The 9693-nt window shown below is 42.8% G+C and overlaps 1 long non-coding RNA gene across 1 annotated transcript in view; it reads left to right on the top strand.

The window, feature by feature from the left end:
* The first annotated feature begins 1169 nt into the window (after window positions 1-1169).
* LOC308069668 overlaps window positions 1170-9693 on the top strand; it is a 64398-nt gene continuing 55874 nt past the window's right edge. The window contains exon 1 of the long non-coding RNA XR_013930479.1: window positions 1170-9657. This is a non-coding gene — a long non-coding RNA (uncharacterized lncRNA). The remainder of the gene's footprint in view (window positions 9658-9693) is intronic.

The following is a 9693-nucleotide window of genomic DNA, read 5'->3' on the forward strand; positions in this document are numbered from 1 at the left end:
GCCTTAAGAATAGGGCTGGCAGAGTAACAGAGGATGACAGCTGCTTTCTGCAGCTGGTTCCAAACCAAGGAGCAGGTCAACGAGCATGGATGAACTGGGGCTTGAAAGCAAGGAAGTACATGCGCACTTGCCTACATGACATGGGCTGAGCAATGGCAGAAATTGCCATTTCTCTCTCTTTTTCAAATTCAGCATAAAATATCTGGACAAATGTCACTGCGTTGTGGTAAGTGTTGAGGGTCTGAGTACTTTTTTTTTCTTTTTTTCTTCCTATTATTTTCCTAAGCCCATTTTTCTGCCCAATGGCTGGGATGGAATCAGTAATCGAAAAGCAACACTGCTGAAATCAATTGAAAAAGTCATTAAGCAGCTGCGGTGCAAAAAAGCCTCCCCTGCACTGAACTCTGGAGCTGGCCCCATTCATTCACTCTCCTCCCCAGCTTGCTCCAGCTGCCCAATTGGGACACCACATCCTGAAGATCCATTGGCTGCAGCCAGGCGTGGGGGAACCAGTCACCTGTTAAATTTAGATTTCTTGAATCTGCCAACAGCCTGACACATTGATAAACAGCCATGATTTTTAGCAAAGGTTTGGAACGCTCACTTGCTGTTAATTGCTTTGTGGTAGTGAACCGCAAAACCTGCGGTGACTCAAGGCTGAGCAACCCCCCAGCAGCGCGGCCAGCCTTAGTGAGACCAAGGTCCCTCCATCACTCTTCAGACTGAGGGCCAGTTGATCGCTGGCAGAACAAAACCTCCCAGATTTACAACTGGCTCAGCCGCTGTGTCAATAGGAGCTAGAAGCTGTGGCCACCAGGCTGTCACCACCAGAGATGGACCTCCCAGCCAGCAGCCACCAGCCCATGCCGTGATTCACTGCAAGCGCGGGGCGTGCTGGTGGTGCTGTGCCGTTAAAAAGGAAAGGAGAGCCCTGCAGATGCGTGCAGAGCAAGGTTGGCTGCTGCAAGCACTCCTTGCTCAGGCAGCTCAAAATGATCGTGGCCATATGAGCTCAGGGATGGAGCAAAGAAAAGAAAGCAGCACTGGTGGTTGGATTTCTTAAAAGAAAAAAAAAAAAAAAAGAAAAGTCTTGCTCTTGCCTGGATCTGAACTCTGGCCCCGAATACTGAGAAATCACACTTTTTTTTTTTTTTTTTTTTTTTTTTTTTTTTTTTTTTTTTTAAATCTAGCTGCAGATATTTTGATAGGTTATGTGAAGACTATAAAACATCTTATTATGATAGGCCATTCTACCCTAAGCTGAGGCCCAAATACATTATAGAAAGCAAAGGCATAAAATACAGCTAACTGATCACTAAAGAGTGACCTAACTTGTCAGTGAAAGTTATTGGGTTTTTTTCACCAATGAGGTTTTTTCCTCTAGCTTTCATTAAAAAAGGGAAAAAGAGCAAATCCACTCTTAAAGGAGACAGTTTCCTTTTTCTGCTTTTTTTTTTTTTTTTTTTTTTTTTTTTTTTAATGGGATATACCACAGATTAGTTCTGATGGAGCCAGTCTAATCCTCAAATGGAAGAAATTAGCATGACAATCAGTGACTTCTCTATAAATAGAGTAATTATCAGGAGAAAAATAAGGTCAAAATGTATTTACTACTAATTCAAAATCTTAGCGAGTCGCTGAACAAGTGATTTGCTATAACATGGAAATGTCCTGGGGGTTGGAGTCGAGAAGCAGAGCTATACATGCCGCTGCCTGCAATTTTATAAAGTGGAAGTATTTGAAAATGCTGTCTTTCAAGGCTGTGGGCATAAGGCCAGCTATTTTTCTGGCATGTAAAAGATATATCTCTTTAAACTTTACAACTCAAAGGTACCCCTCGCATCAAGGGATAGAGACTGGGCAAAACCAGAAGATACTAATATAAACTGAAGAATCTCTTCTTATGCTTCTACTTAAGCACTATCTTTATTGTCACAAGAAGCGTAGCAAGCCAGATGGACTTTGCTCTCTTCTGATGACAGCAGTAATACATCTCAACACACATCCACCTGGTCCAATGGTGTAAAAGGACAAATCAAAAGAACCACATTTCACTTGCACTGCTCATGACCTATTACTATTTTTAATGATTCGAGGACTAACACACTACAGTTATTCATTCTATCGGGATTTGCAAATAATGGAGGTTGATTCAAATATAGAGATTTCTTTTATGACAGGCACTTACAAGGTTTAAGTTGCGCCTGGGTTTTTATCCATGCATATGGATGTTAAAAGTTGAGGACATGAGCAAGAGGAATCTAGGGTCAGACAACAAAACCTGTTATGCCTCCCCTGGAGAGTGAAAAGTGGTCCTTTACAAGACACTGAATTTTTAGAGATGCCCTGAAAGTTTCTACAAAGTTTCAGCAGTGGCTGGTGTCTGGGAAAGCTTTAGGATGTTGGTGGTGAGGATAGAGCGTCCCTTCTGCTGAACTGTCCTTTTTGTATCTGCTGTTAACAGTGGATTCCTTACTTTACGAGACATCCATCTCAAGCGTCTTGTGGGGCTCTGTAAACCCACTCCTTTGTCCATACCATGTGCATACATAGCTCCTACGTGACTGAGGGTCCACAGGGCACTGGTGGTCCCAGGCTCCCTCTGCGCTCAGGATGGGGAGCCTGCGGTTCCACCACAGCGTTCATGCCAGGGATGGCACTTTGTCTTCCCTCTGTCCTCCCTGTCACCGTGCCAGGTCAGAGACTGTGCATAGCCCCCGTAATTAAGCCAGATAAATAAAATCACATTGCTCATAATTACTGTGGACAATTTTGTGTAATTAGATGTTAAGTGTGGTAGCCACTCTCCTTTATGGCCCTAGATAAGTACCTGCACCTTGACTTAGAAGAAGCCTGGTAGGAAATATAACTGCTTTGTTGCTCTCTGTGTAATTAACTACCATTAAAGCCACTAATTAGATCGTAAGTTTTAAATAAGATGCCCTAATTATCTTTGGTACACAGTGAAGTGATTTGCTGGGGCAAAGCCTTCCAAAATGAAAAAAATATCTTTTGATGGCTCTTGGGGTTATTTTTATTATATTATTTTTTTCTGTATCTCAGAGTCTGCCTGAGTGGTACAGGTGCACCGCACACTTGCTGGTGAAGAGGTAAATTTGGTGCCCACTAGTTCCTATTGCACTGGAAGCAGCAGCCTTGGAGCAGGCGTACAAAGGAGCGTGTGTGCCCAGCACACACCAGCCAGGTGACTTACAAATATTTACAAGTGTGGTCACACATAGGCAGAGTTTTCTTTTCCAGAAAGGAATGCAGTTGTGATGATGTTCATCTGTCTTCTATTTTGCTTTTGTTTATAATACTGCACTACAGAATAAGTTTGGAAGATTTTAGTAACTTGTTTCCTAATTCTAGTTTATTTTAGGCAGCTTCTGTGAATTGTCCAGTGCGCAAGCTTTCTGATCTCCCCGGCCTTAGGAACAGACAACACAGTGTACACAGCAAAGAGAATATAACCTAGCAAACACGGGCATCTGAACCCTGATTATAAAAAAAGTTTTGTCCAGTCAAAGAACAAATATGCCATGTGGTTTCACATTCAAAGCTCTCTGACTTTGCATTTCATGAGTTTCTGATGTTTGAGCAAAGGTGAGCCAAAGCCAAGGCAATTCGTGGGGTGAAGACCTGCACAGAGATTTCATGGTGTCAATACGAGCGATACAGACCCAACAAATATTCGCACTGAGCATTTCATCCATTCTAATTGGGATAAAAATGTATGCTAGTCTGGCACTCCACTGTTAGCTCAAGGTTTTAGTTCAGTCCTATCTTGGATTTTGAAGAATGACAACTGCAAAAAACCAAAGCAAGTTAAAGAATAAGGCTGAAAAGGCACAGAAGTGCAGAGCTGAGCAGCAGGAATCAGTGAAGGCCCAGAAAGAGCAATTCTTGTAGCCCATTTTCTGTTTCCCAGGGTCAGGTGAACCTGGAAACTCCTCAGGGCAGGACTGAATCAGGGCAGAGTAAGACTGCGCTACAAAAAAATCCATGTGGCCATAGGGTCTTTACTAGAAGCTAAGATAGAGACAGCTCTAAATTGCTTCATTATTTTGTGCTTTAATAGCAACCCTCTGCTTGGACAGAGGTGATAAGGGAAGAAATATGGTTTGATACAAGCAGTTTCTCTGTGGCAGAGATACAGTGTGCTGTTAAGCCTTTGTCCTAGTCACTCAGCGAGGGAGCTGAGGAGCTGGGGTTTTCTGAAATCCCTTAAGTGAGCCAAAATTTCACAGACTTCAGACCACTGACCCTTTCCCACCCCTCCCCTCCTTCAGTGAGTCTCAAATGAGAAGTGATCATCTGTTCTCAGAAAACCCTGGAAGTCACTTTCCCTTCCTATCACATCAATAGAGAACTGAACTCCATTATTTACAGAGCCTGTGCTACATGAGGTATCACTTCTGCCATAACTTGAAGTTTCCTTGAATAAGGGAAAATACTAGTTTATTTTCCCTCATCTGATGTATCATTCCATTCCTTTGCAGGTATGACACTCTGTCAATACATGAACCTTCAGGTTTCGAAAGATCATTGAGAAAGATGGAAGCATTAAGATAAATCAGTCTGTCTTTTACTTCCAGATTTGTACATAGTGAAGGACTTGCTTGAGTCTAATCAGTTTATATCCGATTAAATGTAATATTTCAGCTTTCAGAAAGGTCTTGAGATCCAGGCCCATTTCAGAGAGGCTTGGATATTATTTGCCATTGCTTCCTGCAGCTGCCAGATCCTTTAGAGGTCTGAACCATGGCATCTAGGTTATAATTTAATGTTTCATTCCTGTGAACACCTTTGGCTCCCAGGAACACTTTGAAAGGTCAAAGGAAATTTTACAGTCTCTTGCCTCTGTTGCTGCATCCAAAAATAAAACCATGAATAAAAATACAAACAGACCCTAGCTGAAAATACTTGCTCATGTCCCATCAAAGACACAGCACATTATGGTAGTTACTGTGGGTGGGGGAAATCTGTAGCTTTCCTTGCTCCCTTGTTTTGCTGAGTACAGATGTCCAAGACAGTGCCGATCTTTTACCCTTAAGGCAGCTCCAATACAAGTCAAATAAAAATGAGCGTCACCCACTCCAGAGTGGAACAGTCTTCCTCATTGTTTCACCATGCCTTGTTTTACTTAGAAATGTTCAAGTTTCTGGGGGAAAAAAAAAAAAAAAGAACACCCCAACGAAACTCCCCACTCGGACTTGTTATCTCGCTATTCTGTTTTCCTTCTCAGTTGCCCTGCTCCTTTTGCCCTCCTCCTCTTTCTCCCGCAGGCTTAGGCTGCAAAGGAAGGGGTATTTCAGCAGGCAATCTGCTGTGGGAGTGGAGCAGCACCAGGTGCCTCTAGACATGCTGGGCTCCAGGTGAGTGAAAGGAGATGGGAGTCACCGTAACTGCTGCAGCAAGGCTGTACCTTCTAACTCCAAGCTGAAAGCACTGCGGCAGTAAGTGTGATTGCAGACTAGATAGACTTATCCGCTCTGTAATAGCGCTGACATGCTCCTATGCACTAATGTCTTTCTGATCCCCATTGAATGCAAGGGAAGACTGCCTTCCCCCTGATTCCCTGCCCCCAGGAACGGCAGCAGCCTTGACTCCGAAGAAATCAAGCATCCGTGCCTCTCCTTTTACCTGTTGGCTGAACACAGAGCAAGCAGAAGCAAGGGAAATGTAGATGAAGTGGAAAGTTGTGCACATAGATAGTAAAAAAAAAAAAAATCATAAAAAAAAATCACTCTGCGGTACAATCCAAAGTCTTACTAGTTATTTGTTACACCTTTAATTCCTCGATGAATCAAGAGAAAAAAATAGTTTTATGTTCTTATCCTCTGGTACCACGGTACTGCTCAGCCACTCAACCCCAGCAGCTTAATCTCTTTCATACAGAGACAAAATAATGCAAGTGATAATGTTGTGTTCATGAATAACCAACAGGTAGCTGTACCAAACACACAAAACAATGGCAGCAATTACTGGCCCTTCTTCATGACTCACGGTAGGAACTTAACTGCTGCTAAGAAAGCTTTTGACACCCTCACCCCAGTCCATTCCCACACACTTGCCTCCTAGAATTTCAATTTAAGATTAAATTTGAAATGTGTAATTAATTGGCTAAAAATTCCCTTCCTCTACAATAAACGCCAGCCAGTTGCAGCCCGCACTGGGTGTGCCTTTTCTGCAAGTGCTGCAGTCGCTCTTCTGCCTTTATCTGGGAGAGGGTTTAGAACCTTTTGAATAGACACTTTTCCAACATCCCCAGGTGCTAATAATAGGCATTATATTATTAGCACACTGTTTGGATGGGATATTCAATGAAAGCGGCTTTTACAGGGACAGAAGTCAGGAAGCAGCCTCGGAAATATTAACTTTTGGGAAAACACCTAATAAAACATTTTCTGTAGAATAGATAGGGCAGGGCTTCACTGGAAAGTTGACCTGTAACACGGAAGTTAAGCCTCTGTTTCTCTTAAATAAAGCTTAATCTTTTGCAAAGTTGTGCCACTTTGCAAGGTTCCTGTGCAAAACCAACCACTAGATTTCGGTTGCACATACGTTGAAAAACAGAACAAAAGAGTATCAAGTTTTTATTGATAAATCACGTAAAACAAAACTCTGGATTTTATGCAGCTGTAACCCTGGCCCCAGAGGTTGCAGCACAGTTCATCCATAACCCACCTGCCACTGTGCGGCCAGGCAGCCACTTGTTGCCTCCCACCTTCCCTTCCCGTCCTACCCACATCAGTGCTGGCTGCACCTTTTGGGGGCTAAACTAATCAGTCATAGAAACAGCCCCCTTTCAAGTTTACTTAAAAGACTCCCATTGAGTTCAAGTAGGTATCAGATCAAGCTTCATTGACTCCTGCTGTCACAGGGGCAATCACTCAGCAGGAATGAAGGGAGGTGATCCTTGTACATATGGTTTATAACTCTCCAAGGGACAGGGAGAGCAATTACACACAGTACAGCCTGGTGCAAGCCTGGGCAGTGAACCCACCACAAAGTGCTTGGGCCTGAATATCCTCAGACAATTTCTCCCATGCTAATAAACACACACCTTCCCTGCTGCCCAAGGTAGTAAGGACGTAGATTCTTGCCGCCAGTATGCCCTGTTGTTAGACTGTCAGCTCCAGAGCACTCCTGTTCACTGGAGCGACCCATGTAATTATAAAGGAAGGGTAATTGAAATAAGGAGAAAGTAACACTTGAAAAGGAAGCAAATGATTCAGAACATGCAGAGCCATCCACCCACATCAGTGGGGTCAGGAGGTCTATCAAGCTTGGAAGTAGAAATGCTTTTGTCTGGAAGGAAAGAAAAAGAAACCCTAATAGGATACATTTATAATCTGGAACTTGTTTTCTTTTCTCTTAAAACAAACCCTCTCACTTTGCAAGATGAGAAGCCAGGAGTACAGCTGAAAGAGGAACAGCCTTGGTATAGTGAAAAACCTAGAACTCTGCTGCAGACAGAAGCTACATTGGTAACAGAAACACTAACACCCGAGAAAGAGCAAAGGGTGGGGGCTCAGCACTCAGCACTTTGAGAAGGGACAATTAGTACCGATGTAGATGAGCTCAACAAGAATTTAAATAAGAAGCCTTCTGACAAGGATGTGCCAACTGCTAAAAGAAAACAAACCAGGGTAAAATAATTGTGGTAACAGGAGATCAGCGACCTCATACTCACGTGGCCCCCACCCCAAAGAAGGTGATCATGCTCAGGGATCATGCTGATATAGATTAAAACCAGCCCAGTGGGAATGTATTAGCTTGGCATGTTTGGAGTGGGCAATAAGGAAGGGCCAGCAGATGTTTTAGGGTAACAGAAACTAAACAACAAAGACTGCTAATGCATGCAAAGATTTCACCAAGATGGTGAAAAGGACATCCTGAATAGGCGCCAGAGGGAGGAGATTCTGAGTTTTCAGAAACCTTACATATGTGCATGATTTTGTATATTTTTGTATAATTACACAGCTGCTTGTTGCAACGGTGTGCAAGTTAGGAGGAACGACCCCCCTTGCACCTGGTGCCCCAGTAAACATACCTGCTTTGTAACGCTCCTCGAGTTGTAGAGTTCAATTCTGCACATTAGCCTTAACCAGCATGGACAGCCAGTGCTGGGTGAGACACACAGGGACAGGGAAGGGCTTCTGGCGCAGATTGCCCCAAACACCTCTGCCCAGCACGCCTGGGGTTTAAGTTGAAACTTAACCATACTCTTTCTCCCTCCAACCATGTAAAGTCTGGTCAGGATGATGTCTTTCCTTCCATCTCAACCCTAACAAGCAAGAACTTACAATGCAACCTATTCCTTCAGGATTTGCAAGCCAGCTGTTTCAACTCCTGTGCCAAGCTTCATTTCTGGCCCAGGTCTGCAGACTAAGCAAAAGCCTTAGAAGCTGTAAATTGATATTGCTCCATTGATTTCAGCAGAGCTAAAACCGTTTGCACTAGCAGATGATCTGCTCCACTGTTTTATACACCCATCTTTTCCCCTCAATTGCTTTATAATCATACCCATGTCAAAAATATCTTAGTCTCCTAGTCTATCTCCGAAAGATTTGAGAGCACCAACCCTCTTCCACTGTCCACGTTTGACACTAAGAACAGGAACAGAGGCTGAAGAGGTCCAGGTTACACAAATGAACCTGGCAATGCCAAAAGGAGCCCTGCACCTTCCAGGTCCCAGCGTGGCATGTGCTTCATAAACACTGGTATATTCTCATGCTTATTTGACAAATTGTTTCAATATCGTATTTACATTTGCTGATCCTTCTAACACTGGCCTGTTATTAGCTGCAGATTTAACCAGAAGAACCACCTATGAGTCTGATTTACTTCATTTTGACATTAGAACTGAATTCAGGCTTCTCACCCACCCTGTTAAAGCACAGGGAGAAGGCTCCCAAACCCCAGAAGTTCAGAGGTAAAAGCCTCTGAAATAAGAGGTTCCTAAGAGACAAATCCATAGCATAGTGAACCCTGGATTAGAAATAAGCTTCTTCATGATGTTTAACAGCTTAGTTCAGGCATTTCATCCTGAACATAGGTTTCCCAGGCAACATTAGATGAATTAGATCAGTGTGCATGCTTACCTGTAAATTGTTCTCTCTCCTCTCTTTAGGGAAGTCTGCATGTAGGACAGTTTCCTATTACACACAAATACAGAACCTGTTAGAAAATATTTTTCTCAGATAACACTTCTAGGAAGCACTGACTTAAGGGAGTATTAACAAGCATTTTTAGTGCTTTGTAAAGTATTTTATGTATTCCAGAAGACTTCTAGCTTTCCAATCACACTTTTTTCATAGTCTGATAATTTTCACTTTTAAGAAGAACTGATACTCTAGTAATATTTTTTTCTTTTCTTTTCTTCACTTCAGCAATTTTAAGCACATCTTGTCACAGGCCAAGTATTTTCCCTATGCTACTTCTTCAATAATTCGACAGACCTGTGGGGAATTTTGCTCTCAAGTTAGATTATCTGTTCTAGGAGTGAGAAAGAAAACTAGGAAATACCTTTAAAACAAAGTTAATTTCTTCTTCCCAGTTTATGAAGATTCTCTGTACCAGAGTGCTCAAAGCTTCCTTTCTAACCACACATCTTCGAGTGCTTTAAGACGAGCCTCACACAACATTAACGTTACCAAAAAGACTACAGATAGCAGCTAATATGAG

This window comes from Falco punctatus (genome assembly GCF_963210335.1).
Source record: "Falco punctatus genome assembly, chromosome: 9".
NCBI lineage: Eukaryota > Metazoa > Chordata > Aves > Falconiformes > Falconidae > Falco > Falco punctatus.